Source organism: Miscanthus floridulus, chromosome 9, assembly GCF_019320115.1.
Source record: "Miscanthus floridulus cultivar M001 chromosome 9, ASM1932011v1, whole genome shotgun sequence".
NCBI classification, from domain to species: domain Eukaryota; kingdom Viridiplantae; phylum Streptophyta; class Magnoliopsida; order Poales; family Poaceae; genus Miscanthus; species Miscanthus floridulus.
In genome coordinates this window covers 66,975,695-66,990,480 of record NC_089588.1, presented here as the reverse complement: position 1 = coordinate 66,990,480, position 14,786 = coordinate 66,975,695, and the positions used below count along the sequence as shown (strand labels likewise).

General features: G+C 46.4%; 1 long non-coding RNA gene across 1 annotated transcript; it reads right to left on the bottom strand.

Moving 5' to 3' along the window:
- Positions 1–317: 317 nt before the first annotated feature.
- Positions 318–2,121, bottom strand: LOC136482094 (uncharacterized). The gene is made up of 4 exons (XR_010764951.1): positions 1,671–2,121; positions 1,430–1,601; positions 782–855; positions 318–701 (listed from the first exon to the last, which is right to left on the bottom strand). It is a non-coding gene; the product is annotated as an uncharacterized lncRNA (long non-coding RNA).
- Positions 2,122–14,786: the final 12,665 nt, after the last annotated feature.

The window sequence follows — 14,786 nt, the reverse complement described above, 5'->3', positions numbered from 1 at the left end:
TGGAGCTTCACAAAATCATTATTTAGTGAACATGGCAATATGTTTATCAGGCTATTCCCATGATCTCTTATTGAGAAGGAGCAGCATCCATCAACATACAACAGAGAACATGGCATTATTTATATGCGCCAATTAGTTTCCAAGCACTAATAATGGAAAGCATCTTCTGGAAACACATTTCAAAGGGGACTTAAACTGACAGATCGAGCATCTAAAGTGATAGCAATACATAGAAAAATACCTCTGGCTCCTTGTCCTCAATTTCAGTAATCATCCCAGTATTCAAGGTATGATCATCAGCACGCTAGCACCGCCAAGGTTTTATTCAGCATATTATGCAGAAATAATTGTCAAAATATACATAGATTATGTTCAGTCAACCAGTCTAAGATATAATAGCTTGAATACACAAAGAACGATCTACTCCAATCGCAACAAATTTACCCAACGATGGAGAGAGAAGCATTAATAGACTTCAGAGCATCTTGTGCACTACTTTTCAAATGGCCAGCGCTACATCCTATCGGTAGTACATAGCAACTAAATTAAGAGCTAACTGAACTAAATTAAGAGCATTTTACAGAACTTGTAAGAACAAAAAAAGTCAATAATGCTTGTCCTTCCATATAAGTAGCCTGAAAATGCTTCAGCAAGGACCACACATTGGCAATCTGATCTAAATCAAGAGCATTTTACAGGACCTGCAAAGAAAGAACATTCATCTCCTCAAAGATAGCCCGTGCATCAAGCAAACACTGCCAAAAAAGACCCAAAGAATTACCCAAGTGAGTTCCACTCCACCTTATCGCAACACAGGAACCCTCAACCATCTTGTTGATCCTTTATTGAAAGTTTCTGGAAAAAAAAACGAAAAACTATCCATTGGTCATTTGTTCAGATGGGCAAAAGGAACATAATATAAAACAACTGCCTGAAACATAATATCAGTACAACAGGTACAAAATATGAGACCACAAACAATCTCTGAACTTAGAAGGGCAGAAGTTCAAGTATAAGCCACTGAATTGCATGCTGCACAGATCTGTTCTGTGAAGGATGTCATCGTTTATTCACTATACTTTGAATCACAGTTAGCAAACATGTTATAATGTCGAATTCCAAACATCCTCGGCATCATATATACCATAAATCAATGTTCCATGTTTCCAAGAGGAATTTGTACTGTTCATTTAAGTTAGTGTCTTCAAAATAAAGTTATCCTTAAAAACTTACATAGGATAACTGACGGAGGGAGAAGTAGGACAATGACATACTTAGGTTTCAAACGATATCAAATAAAGAAAAAAAACCAGAATTAAGTCATCCTTCAAGTTTTGTGTAGAACACGGCAAGTGTGTTTCATGCTTCAACATAAATAAAAACTCCTGAAGCTAAACTTAATACTTTTTACCAAGAACAATGAACTCACGCTGCTGGAACAGGAGGCCGGATGGGGAAGCAGAGAGCTGGCGAGCTACTCGTGCCTCACGCTCGCCACAGTTTTGACTTCACCTGGGTGCCCCCTCCTCTGACCTCCCGGAACCGGAGCAAAACATCCTGCTGGCGCGGCGAGCCTCTGACGTCACCCTCACCCCACCTTTCTATTTCAATTAGTAACTTCTTAATACGAAGCAAAGGGGAAAAATGACATGCCAAGTTCTGGAAGGTACCTAATGTAGGTAGCCGCAGATTTGCCATTGGGTAAGTACCCACGTCATGGCTATGGCGAGGGTGCGTGCACGAATGGCCGTCATTGCCCCCGTGTGCCCTTGGTCCGCCATGGATCCCACCGCCGGCCTGGCCTGCCTGCGCGCCATAGATCGGGTTTTGACCAGTGACCGCTGAACCGAGGATGATGACCGCCATGGCCCGTGCGCCGAGTATCCAAGCACCACCCCGACAGTTTTGTACAGCACCAATATGGATCATGTCATCCTCGTCTGAGCAGAGGAGATAGCCCCAACCGCGTAGCACGGAAGAGGAGGAGGATGTCGTCGCCGTGAATGCGGCCGTGGAGGAGGGAGGAGGAGGATGTCGTCACCGTGGATGCGCCTGTCGAGGAGGTGGAGGAGCGACGACAAGTCGGGAGTCGAGCGCATCAATACGTGAGGGGTTGCGGCGGCTGCGAGAACAGAGTGGAATGAGGAGAGGGTTAGGGTTCGGGCCTTCGAGGCAGGTGGAGGGGGCTCTCCGTAAAGTGCCTTGCGGGGCTTCTTCGCGAAAAAAGAGACCAATATCAAATTTTCTCTTCTTCATGTTATAATAAAATTTTCTTTAGGGACTTATTCAGAAAAATAACAAATGTGAATCCTGTTTAGGTATGAGGAATTGAACTACGGGTTAGTTAGCGAAAATTTCGAGTCGCTTTTTGCAAAACAGCCTGCGCCACTCGTCGGAATATGAAGGAGCCACGAGTCCCAGAATGCTGTGGTGCTCCTAGAATGGAGTGGGTTTTCAACAACCTTGATGGCTCGTTCGTCCCGGATACGCTACAGGGCAGCTGGGGTTTTGTTATTAGAGACCACGAAGAATCAGCAGTCCTAGCTAGGGCTGGAAACCTAGGATCAGTCCCTGATGCCATCACAGCTGAAGCAGCAGCTTGCGCCAAGGCGTTGCAGGAGGTAACGGATCATGGCATATCGCGTATACAGCTAGAAACAGACTCTACAATCATCCTCCATGGACTTCGCGGTGGGTGGAATGTTGATATGTGATACCCGAGATTCATTGTATGACCACTTCTAGCAGTATCATGTTGTTGGTACGAAAAGTGATCAACAAGTAAATATTTATAGTTTTATCGTGCGTTGTGATAAGATGTGACCTAGCATGCGATGACACAGGATTTATACTGGTTCAGGCAATGTGCCCTATATCCAGTTTCAGTCGGTCGGTGACTTTATTCCTGAGCCTAGGTGCTAGAAATTTGCTGTGGGGTCACCTCGGCCACCGCATATGGTCATTCCCATGGTGGAGAGAGCTTATGTTTTCCTTGGTTGACTGGGTCCTCCTGAGTATGAGATCACCGACCTCAAGGGTTCTCCCCCTGATTTTTCATTCATGGTACCTACGGAGAGTTTCCTAGTAACGAGCAGAGCGGATGACGGTCGCCTCACGAGCCTCCTCGAGCAAGTCGACTGTGTCCTACTGAGCCTCCGCAGCTCGGTCTCGGTCGAAGGCCTTTACTCTCGGGGCGTCGTGATCGAGGTCGGATGGCAACACTGCTTGGGCCCCGTGTGTCAGGAAGAAAGGGGTGAACCCCGTGGATTGGTTTGGGGTCATTTTTAGGCTCTAGAGGGTCGTTGGGACCTCTGTAACCCATCGCCCAACATACCATTTGAGTCGCTCGAAAGATGCAGGGCTTGAGTGTAACACCCCGGGTGTTTAAATATTAAAAACAGGACATGTCATCATATGCATTGCAAGGCATTGGTCATATTGCAAACTTTGATATGCATTCACTAAAACAAGTTTACATTTATGTTATGAGTGTTGAATTGAATTGGTTGAATCAAGTTCAAAATTTGGTTTGGATTTGAATTTTTAAGAAAACCCTGATTTTCAGCATTTAAATCCTACCCTGAAAACTCATTTCAAAATCTAAGCATATTTTAGGTTTGAGCCTTAAAGTAAAAGTGTAGAGCTAGTCAAGTTATACAAAGTTTGTTTTTGAAGTTTTCAAAGTTGTTATGAAAAATTTGAAGTAATTTAAAAAGGCGTAATTCCTCAAATGTCCCCTATTTGAATTCAAAAGTTCATTTCAAAATGTAGACCAAATTAGGGGTTGGTTATAAAAGCAATGTTGTAGAACTTTGAATTTTGAACAACTTTTATTTTTGGAGATTTTTGAGTTGTTACACAAATTTGGGAGTAATTTAGAAATTTAGATGGATGGCAATTTTGTAAATACGTTGAACAGTGCTCACCGCTCTTGCTACACCGCCGGCGACCTTCGGCTTGCTTCCAGGCGCGGTCATGGCCGTCTTTGGCATTGTGCTGGCGTGGGAAAAGGCTCCGTCGTGGCTTCCTCTAGCTTCCTGGCCGTCCTTTAAAAGCCAAGACGCTGTCGTCGTCGTCGTTCTTTTCTCCCCCTCTGTTTTTCCAGTCGCCGCTGCCATAGCTCTGGCGAGCTCGCATCGCCTCCCCAGCGCCGTTGCCGTCTCAGCAAAACCTGTCATAGCTTTGCTGGTTCCTTGCGCGCTCAGCCGAACCCTCCTTAACGCTTGACTCCGTCGAGAACTCGCTGTCCACGCCCTTCTTCCTCACGGCCGGCCGAACCACCATCGACCTTGCCTCACCGTGTTAGGTCACTCCAGTCTGTCTCCGCCTTCACCGAGCATACCGTCGTGTTCGTGGTGAGTTCTTAAGCATGATGCTCGCTCCGCTTTAACCTCTACCATGTCATAGCCAGAGTTGTGTCGTGTGCCGCCGTGTCCGTGCCACCGTGGCCGCCATGGTCGGCGTGGAGCTTCCTCCGGTGTGCCTACTGCTATTCTAGAGGTCGGGGTAGATTCGCGGGGTGGTGTTGGTCATGCAGGTACCGTCTGCCTCGCCGAAGCCTCACCGCCGACGCATTTGGCTGGCCGAAGTTGGTAGCACTGCCGTGTTCTCTCTCTGTGTCGCTGACATGCGAGTCCTGCCTGTCAGAGAGAGAGAGAGAGAGGGAGAGAGAACAGGGAGATTTCTTATTTTCTGAATTTTGAATAGTGCAGCAACTTTGGAAATTCGTAGGAAAATAATTATAGCTCCAAAAATTCTGAAAATTTGTGTGTAGCTTCTGTACATGTTCTATTATGGTTTAAAAATATGAAACTTGAAATTTGAATAAATTTTTAATGTTCCAAAATTCAGTCAATTAATTGATAAATGTAATTTCCATAATTTTTGTAGAGCACTGTATAACTCCAAAAATTATGAAATTTATTTTGATACACTAATTTGTCATGAGGAAGCTTGCATAAAATTTTGAGGTCATTTGGAACAAGTTCATTTTGAGCTTATTTTCCAAATTAATTCAAAATTGAATAAAAGCTAACCCTAAGTGTTAGGTTAGGGTTTGATCTTTGTTTTGGTCATGTTTTGTGACTAGTAGGGTTTCAAGATTAGTTTGATCAAGTCACCTATGTCATAAGCCCTAGGTCATTAATAAGTTAACTTATCAAAACCCTAGATGTTAGTGTCAGTTGGTTTTGTTGGCTTGCAACTGTACCACGAAGGAAAGTTGTATCCGAATTGTTAATTTTGCATCCATCATCGAGCATCATGTTTTGTATCCCGCATCATGTTAAACATGGCATTATTACTACGTGTAGTGAACGAAGGTGAACACGTGGTAGTTAATCAAGTTGCGGAGGAGGTTAATCCGTCTGTTGAGGTCGGATCGAATACTTGTGGCACGTCGTAGGAACCAGATTTTTCTATCAACGAAGGCAAGCCCCGGATGCATACAACCCTACCTTGTATTTTACAAATTAATTTCGCTTTTGCTTTTCTATACTGCATTAAGTGATTAGGAGTTAAGTAAAAACATAATTGGTGCATTACCAACATTGTTTTTCTATATCTACCTTGTTACCAGTTTTACGTCGTAATTGTCTAGTTATGCTTAGCCATGCTTAGACAGATCAAAGTCGGGTGATTACCTATCACCTGTGGGTTTTAAATGGTTCTTTGGTTACTTATGTGTCATGAGATATAAGCATGTGAAGTAATAAATCTAGACCAGGCGGACTCGGTGTGTGAGAGCCACAAGACATGGAGGTCTTGTGAGCGGCTTCTTTCTACCTGTGTTGGTTAAGGTCCGTCCATTGTTGAACTGTGTGCGGTGAGAATTTGTAGTACTAACCACATACTCCGGTAAGCCTTAATTTGGTGATTCTATTATGAGAATGGCTACTCGCGCACTAGGAGTGGAGAGATGGCAGGAATAGCGTGTACCCACATAGCAATGGGCTGGATTAGTGGAGTACTGTATTCTCGGGTGGTGTGGACCCGTTCTTGTTTTAGAGGATCCAAGAATAGGTTGGTATATGTAGGTCGGGGACCTGCATATGTCGTGTGGTCTGAAATCCCTAACTGGGTTAATAATCGATTTGAATCATCGTTGCTCCTCAGTTATGGAGACTCACTTCTCTGTTCATCATCGTAGTTTAATAACTGAAATTTGAGAAGGTGTTGGATATGAAGTTTCATGATCTCAATACGGATCATGTCATCTTTGTATATGATTTTATGAAGTTTTAAATGTCGAATTAAAGAATTTTGTTAAAGAGCTTTTACGCAAAATAACTTTGATTATTGCTAAAGCTATACCTTGAATCTCTGAGCCTGCATTCCTGAGTTTATCAGTTCTTATTTTGGTTAAGTCTTGTTGAGTACTTTTGTACTCAGGGTTTGTTGACCCTTGTTGTAGGTGAGCCTCATGAGCAGATCTGTTTTGGATTGTGCTGCATAACTATTGTTCGATCTGACGATGAGAAGTAAATGTGTGGCCCTTGGGCAGGGCAGTTTTATTGTGTGTTTTGTATTATGTTATAATGCCACTCCACTACTAATATGGTTTGTAATAATTATCGAACTTAGTTTGTAAGGTTTGAAACAACTGGTTTGTAAACTAAGTTATCGTAAGACTTCCACTATTTTACTCTAGTGTATCTATTTGAATAAACTATTGTAATGCTGCAATGACTCTGTAATGTGATCCTGTTCGGAAATCGTTGATGATTCGGGGTTCCCCGAGGACACCCGATAGACTTCTTAAGTTACTAGGAACATATGCATAGTTGTCAAAGGTCATTGGACAGTGACAAGTGCATGTAGGTCCTATAATTTAGGAGGTTGTGCCATAGAATGGTATTAGAGCGATCGTTACAAAGTTTTTATTGTATTGTTTTACAAAAACTTCAAAATGATTTGGGATGACTAAATTTAACTTATTAATTTGGTCTAAATTGCTTCTGACCTATCTTATTTCTTTCTCACCATTCCTTATTTGATTAAAAAGGTTTTTTGTGGTGGAGTAGTAATCTTACTACGCCCTATATATAAACAAATGTTGTTTATGTGCATTATAAGCTTTGATGATTTTGTTCGTAAGAACGATTCATGCATCATGATTAATTCACTAGTTACTTCCTTCACCTCTGAGTTTGGAGTTGAGTAGTGACTCTGGTTTGAGTAATGTAGTCCATCCTAGTTGCTCTTTAGACTTTGATCAAATGGTCTTACTTGGATTAAATTGACTTCCTACAGTATGGCTCATACCAAGATGATGCCCCATAAGTCCACTGGACCCAAAGGAGTTCCTCATCACCAACTTGCCCCTAGGAATGATGGTGCTAGTAGTAGCAGCTCTAGGTCTGATCCCTAGGTAGAGATACAGAGGCTTTTGGCTGAGTTAGCATAGGCTACGAGAGATAGAACTTTGGATGCTATCCAGGTAGGAGAACTATAGGATCAGTTGAGGCGTCTCACCACCACACATAGGAACTATGAGAGTATGTTAGTTCGTATGGTGGATGGGAGAAATGAAGCCTGGCATAGAGAAAATATAGCTAGAGCTAGAACTCATAAGCTAGAATTCTATGTAGAAGATTTAGAAGAACATAATACTTATCTGCATGAGGAAGTTCATAGGCTAAGCAATCTCCTAGATCCAAATCATGAACCCCAAGCTAATGCCATGGACCCCAGTGTCATCCTTGCTGATGATGGTGAATTAGAAGAGGAAGAAGAAGAAGAAGACCCTGAAGAATTAGTAATGATCGATGAAAGTGATAATGAAGGCGGTAATATTTCCAGAATGGATACCGAGCCTGAAGTTTGAAGTAATCGAGGAAAGAGTAGAGTTGTATAATAGTTAGTTCTAGTTAAGTTAAGTAGTCTTGTTTTGGCACTTCATGAGTACTCTCGACAGACTCCATTTGTTAAGTTCATCATCGATGATGATGAACGTTTTGGCACGTCAAGCGATTCATCGCGCTTTAGGCCTTTCTGATAGGAGAACCTCCTCAAGAAGGTAGGCGAGTAGTGGTGCTCACCAGTAGACCAGATCGAGTGCCATCACAGTGATGTCAGTGGGGCAACGTTGCCATGGAGGCCCCAATGTTGGAGCCCCTGAGCACTTGGTCGAGGTCGGGGCATGTCGGGGGGTCAGAGCCCCCGGGTACCATATTGGTGTTGGAGTGGGTCTAGGTCAGATCCTCTAGAATGTGGGCAGATGGATCATGGAGATCATTGATGAAGACCCCATCTAGAGACGGAGTCCGCCTAGCAGCTAATTTTGCAAGGAAGTCGGCGGCATCGTTGTCCTTTTGGGGGACATGATGCAGTTCGATCCCTTAGAATTTGTCCTCGAGCTTGTGGACCTCATGGTAGTATGCTATCATGAGAGGGTTCTTGTAGGAGGACTCCTTCATGACTTGGTCGATGACCAACTCTGAGTTGCCATGGACATACAGCCGTGTGGCACCGAGCTCGATGGCGATGCATAGTCCGTTGTTGAGGCCTTCATACTCCATAGCATTGTTTGAGGCTAAAAATAGAGACGGATCGCGTAGCGGAGCCTTCTCCCATCTAGGGAGATTAGAACCACTCTAGCCCCTGAGCTAGGCACCATGACTGACCTATCGAAGTACATCATCCAGTACTCGTGGGTGACGCCCAGGGTCAGGAGCTGGACTTCCATCCATTCGGCGATGAAGTCGGCGAGAGACTAAGACTTAATAGTAGTGCAGGGGATATACCTGATGTTGTGGCCCATGAGCTTGAGAGCCCATTTGGAGATTCGTCCCATGGCATCGCGGTTGTGGATGATGTCTCCTAGTGGATACGAAGTGGGGATGATGACCTCGTGATCTGTGAAGTAGTGCAGGAGCTTCTGGGTTGCCATCAAAACACCGTATAGAAGCTTTTGGACCTAGGGGTAGCGAACCTTGGCATCGGTGAGTACCTCACCAACAAAGTACACCAGTTGTTGGACCTTCAGGCGGTGTCCTGGCTCCTCCCTCTCGACGACGAGGACGACGCTTACAACATGGTTGCTTGCCATGATGTAGAGGAGGAGGGATTCTTCCTGTTTAGGAGCGACGAGGATTGGGGCCGACATCAGTGATGCTTTGAGGTTTTCCAAAGCCTGCTATGCTTCTTCTGTCTAGATGAATACATCTGTCTTCTTGAGAAGTTTGTAGAGAGGCATCCCTCATTTGCCTAGTCAGGAGATGAACCGGCTTAGGGCGGCCAAACAGCCAGTGAGCCTCTGTACGCCCTTGACATTGCGTATAGGGCCCATGTTGGAGATGGCTATGATTTTTTCGAGGTTAGCTTCGATGATGCGCTCGAACATGATGTATCCGAGCAGCTTCCCCTTCGAAACCCTAAAAACACATTTTTAGGATTCAATTTAACGCTGAACCTTTGGAGGTTCGCCAATGTGGCAGCCAAGTTTGCGATCAGGTTGCTAGCTTGAGCTGTTTTCACCACTATGTCATCCACATAGATAGCAATTGTTGGTTTTGGCCACTCAACTTGGTTAGGTTGGTCGGGCGGGTTGATTTGGTTGGCAAAGCATCGCTGCATGCACTGTTGATAGGTGGCGCCAGTATTCTTCAGACCAAAAGGCATGGTTATGTAGCAATATGAACCATACAAGGTGATGAGTGAAGTCACGAGCTGGTTGGATTCTTTCATCATGATCTAGTGATAGCCTGAGTAGGCATCTAGGAAGGAGAGGATTTCACACCTTGAGGTGCTGTCGACTATCTAGTCTATGTGTGGTAAAGGAAAATGGTCCTTTGGACATGCCTTTTTGAGGCTAGTATAATCAACACACATTCTCCATTTCCCATTCTTCTTTTTCACAAGAACAGGATTAGCTAGCCAGTCAGAGTGGTATACCTCTTTGATGAATCCGGCTGCTAGAAGTTTGGTGATCTCCTCGCCTATGGCCCTACGCCTCTCGTCATCAAAGCGATGCAGGCATTGCTTGGCAGGCTTTGAGCCCAAGATGACACATAGTGCGTGCTCGGTGACCTCCCTTGGTATGCCTGGCATGTCAAAAGGTTTCCACATGAAGACATCACGATTGGCACGTAGGAAGTCAGCAAGCTCACTTTCCTATTGAGCTAGGAACTTGGTCCCAACCCAAACTGTCTTGGTCGGGTTAGTGGGGTCGATCTCTAGCGCCTTGGTTTCCTCGATTGGATGGAAGGCACTTGAGTAGGTCGGCTCGTTGTAGTTGGGGACTATTGGAGTCACCGAATTCCTAGGCCCTGGGAGCTCGATGGAGTTGATGATGGCAGTGGCGAGCTCATAATGCTCGCAGTCGCACATGTAGGCATGCGAAAAGGTGCTACCCACGGTGATGACGCCGTTTGGCCCAGACATCTTCAGCTTGAGGTAGGTGTAGTTGGGGATCACCATGAACTTGGCGTAGCATGGCCACCTAAGATGGCATGGTAGGACCCCAAAAAGTCCACTACCTCGAAGGTTAGGACCTCTGAGCGGAAGTTAGCGCGGTCGCCAAACATGACAGAAAGGTCGATCTGCCTGAGTGGATACACCTGCATCCCTTGGATCATGCTATGGAAGGGAGAGCTCACTAGGTGGAGCTCCAATCGATGGATGTGCATGGCGTCGAGGGTGTTGATGTAGAGAATGTTGAGGCCAGCTGCCTCCGTCCATCAGCACCTTGTGAGGCACTTCTTGCGGATGATGGGGTCAACAACAAGTGGGTAGTGACCCGGTCGGGCGACATGGGAAGGATGGTCTCTCTATAAAAAGTGATCAGGGCAGTCCTGACCAGCTAAGGAAAGAGGGGATGGCCAACTCGGCGATGCATGCCTCTCTGTAGCGTACCTTGTGCTGGCCCTTGGAGTGGATAGCGTCGGATCCCCCAAAGATCATGAGACATTCCTCGGGGTCACAGAAGCCATCATCATCCTTGCTCGCCGAGCCTCCTTTCTTGGCTGCCTCGTCCTTGCCTTTCCCTTCCTTTGGCTTGGGGGCCTATCGTAGGAAGCGCTTGATGAGCTCATAGTCCTTGTAGAGGTGTTTGATGGGACAGGCATGATTGATGCATGGACTCTCCATGAGCTTGTTGAAGTGGTCGGGCTAGCCCTGCTGGGGCTAGTTGCCCGCAGCAACCAAAGCTAGGTTGGTCGGTCAATGCCAATCCTTCTTGTTCTTCTTGCCCATTTGTGTGGAGGGGCCCTCACCTTGGTCCTCACGCTTGGCCTTGCCCCTATCCCAACCACCGCTGAAGACCACCCCGACTGCCTCTGCATGGGAGGTGTGGTTCATGGCGATGTCAAGTAGGTCACGGGTGGTACGAGGCTTTACACAGCCGAGCTTGTGGATCAAGGACTTGTAGGTTGTCTTGGAGAGGAACGCGCTGATGACGTCTGCGTCGATGACATCAGGAAGGGAGTTGCACTGCTTTGAGAACCTATGGATGTAATCTCGCAAGGACTCATTGGGCTCCTGCTGGCAGCTCTTAAGGTCCCAAGAATTCCTAGGACGGACATACATCCCCTAGAAATTTCTAATGAAGACCCTCTTGAGATCCGCCCAGTCACGGATGCTGTCGGGCAGAAGGAATTTAAGCCATGCTTAAACATACTCCCCCACATAGATGGGGGAGGTACTAGATGATGAAGTAGTCATCATCCACTCCTCTGGCTCAATAGGCGAGCCAAAAGTCTTCGAGCCATATACCGGGGTTTGTCTCCCTAGTGTATCTAGCGACGTTGGTGGACGGTCAGAAGCGCTATGGAATGATGCTTTCTGTATACGATGACCAAAGGCCCATGGCCCTGGGCCATCCGAGCTGGGGCTCTAGTTGTTTGGTCGACCACCATGGCTAGGGTGTGTGTCCCCACACTCCTCGATGGTCGGGCTGGGGCCTGCGTCGCCTGCTCTCGCTGCCACTTGATGGATGCCATCATCGTGCTGGGCATGGCGTCGATTGTTGATGATGTTGCAAGCATCATGGTTCAGCCCGAGCCGATCACGCATAGGTGGTTAGTGTGGAGCGTGCACCAGGTCAGGCCGTGGTGTAGCTGTGGCTTCTTGCCCCATGCCTAGGAACAGTAGTGGTGAGTGGACTAAGCGATTCGACTGGTGCGGCCCTAGTCCTCCGGTTGGGCAAGAGATCACAAGCCGGTGTCATAATGTGGAGCTCTTCACCTATTGAACGATGACTTTCTCCACCAGCGCCTAGAGGTTTCGGTGGATTGCCTGTTCCTGGGGCTCGACAGGCTCAGGGAGGCCACGCAAAAGCATCGCCGCAGCAGCGATGTTCTAGCCAGCCTGAGTGAACTGAGGGGGCTTGTTCCCTCCATCTAGGATGTTACACTAGACCTGATAGGCATGACCTCGAGCGACACTCGTCGGGCTACGCGCACGTGGTGGCTAGCTCTGCCGCCTTTGTCGTAACTCCTCACCGTGCTCCTATGCACTCGCCAAGACCTTTGCACGGGGGTTCAGAGGGGTGTGGGTCTCCATAGACTCCACTACCACCGGTGATTGTCCCGGGGCATTCGCCATAGTGCACTCCTAGGACATAGGGTGGCTAGGTGCCACGACATCGCCGATGCTGGAGCCATCGCTTTTGACCTCATCGTCGATGAGGTCATGGAAGGAGGCGGGGGCATAGCCTACCATCCCCATGAACTCGGATGTTAGAGGGGGCAACATTAGCATCCTTTGGAGCCCCTGCACACACGTGTCCACGGGGATGCAAAGCCATAGGGGAACTGGTCGCATGGCGGTCACGGTGGGGACAATGGGGGCCCTCCGGAGAGTCAATGTAAGGTGTTAAATAGTGAGTAAAGAACAATATGTACAAAACTCACCGTGGGGTTTGAGCCCAGCATGGGCTTGTGGCAAAGCATGAGTGTCTCGATGTTGGGGTCGTCGAGTGGCCCGGGGCTGGTGGAGAGCGCTCCTCCTCTAGTGGACGCTGGGACAACGAAATTTCCTAATATGGCTAGAGGGGGGTGAATAGCCTATTTAAAAATCTACAAATCAACTAGAGCAATTTGATTAGTATAACAAATAGTGAAATACAAGCCTGCTCTAGCTCTACAAGGGTTGCAAGACACCTATCCAACAATTCTTGTTGCTATGATCTCTAGACACATAATTTGCTATGTCACTACTCACTAAGAGCTCTCACACTTGCTACACTAAAGAGGTCCACTAGATGAACTTAAAACAACAAAGCAAGCTCTCAATTCTAATTACACTAAAGAGCTTGCCACAACTAGTTTGCAAGAATATAAATGAGTGAGTAGGGTGATTATACTGCCGTGTAGAGGAGTGAACCAATCACAAGATGAATACTAAATCAATCACCGAGAGAATACCAAAGGGCAAGAGACAACTAATTTTTCTCCCGAGGTTCACGTGCTTGTTGGCACGCTAGTCCCCGTTGTATTGCATGAACCTCATCCATACAATTGGACACTGCAAGAACCTACCCACAAGTGAGGTAACTCAATGACATGAGCAATCCACTTGGGTTACCTTTCGGCGCTCTGCTGAGGAAGGCACAAGACCCCTCATAGTCACCATGATCGGAGTCGGAGACAATCATCAACCTCCGCTCAATGATTCTTGCTACTCCAAGCCATCTAGGTGGTGGCAACCACCAAGACAAACAAGCGAATCCTACAGCAAAACACAAATACCAATTGCCTCTAGATGCAATTACTCAAATAATGCACTTGGATTCTCTCCCAATCTTACAATGATGATGAATCAATGATAGAGATGAGTGGAAGGGCTTTGGCTAAGCTCACAATGTTGCTATGTCAATGCAAATGACCAAGAGAGTGAGCTTGAGCTGGCCATGGGGCTTAAATAGAAGCCCCCACGAAATAGAGTCATTGGCTCATTCCACTGAAAAATGGGACGATCGGACGCGCAGGTCAGATCGACCAGACATTGGACCCCAGCGTCTGATCGTACGATGTGTGCCACGTGTCCCCTACTTCAAACGCTGATTGCCTAATCTCAATGGTCATCAGTACATTTAAGTTGTGACTGAACGCGCTGCTTCAAAGTGACCGGACATAGGACCTTAGCGTCCGGTCGTTTCCAGTAAGCATCTAGAAGCAAAAAATCATAACCGGACGCGTCCGATCATGCCTGACCGGACTCACCCAGCGTCTGGTCACTCGACGTCTGCTCTATGTGCTACCATGTCAGTAGGGCCACACACCCCGTTAGCATCTGGTCACTAAGTGACCCAACGTCCGGTCGAAGACCAACACCAGCGTCTTCACGCTTCCACTGACCGGACAGACTGTTCGAACTCTATAGGCGGACACTCCGCCGGTGAAGTTTCTAACCCTTGCTCAAATATGCCAACCACCAAGTGTATCACCTTGTGCACATGTGTTAGCATATTTTCACAAACATTTCTAAGGGTGTTAGCACTCCACTAGATCCTAAATGCATATGCAATGAGTTAGAGCATCTAGTGACCCTTTGATAACCGCATTTCAATATGAGTTTCACCCCTCTTAATAGTATGGCTATCGATCCTAAATGTGATTACACTCACTAAGTGTCTCGATCACTAAAACAAAATGGCTCCTACTATTTATACCTTTGCCTTGAGCCTTTTGTTTTTCTCTTTCTTCTTTTCCAAGTTCAAGCATTTGATCATCACTATGCCATCACCATCATCATGATCTTCACTATTGCTTCATCACTTGGACTAGTGCTACCTATCTCATAATCATTTTGATAAACTAGGTTAGCACTTAGGGTTTCATCAATTA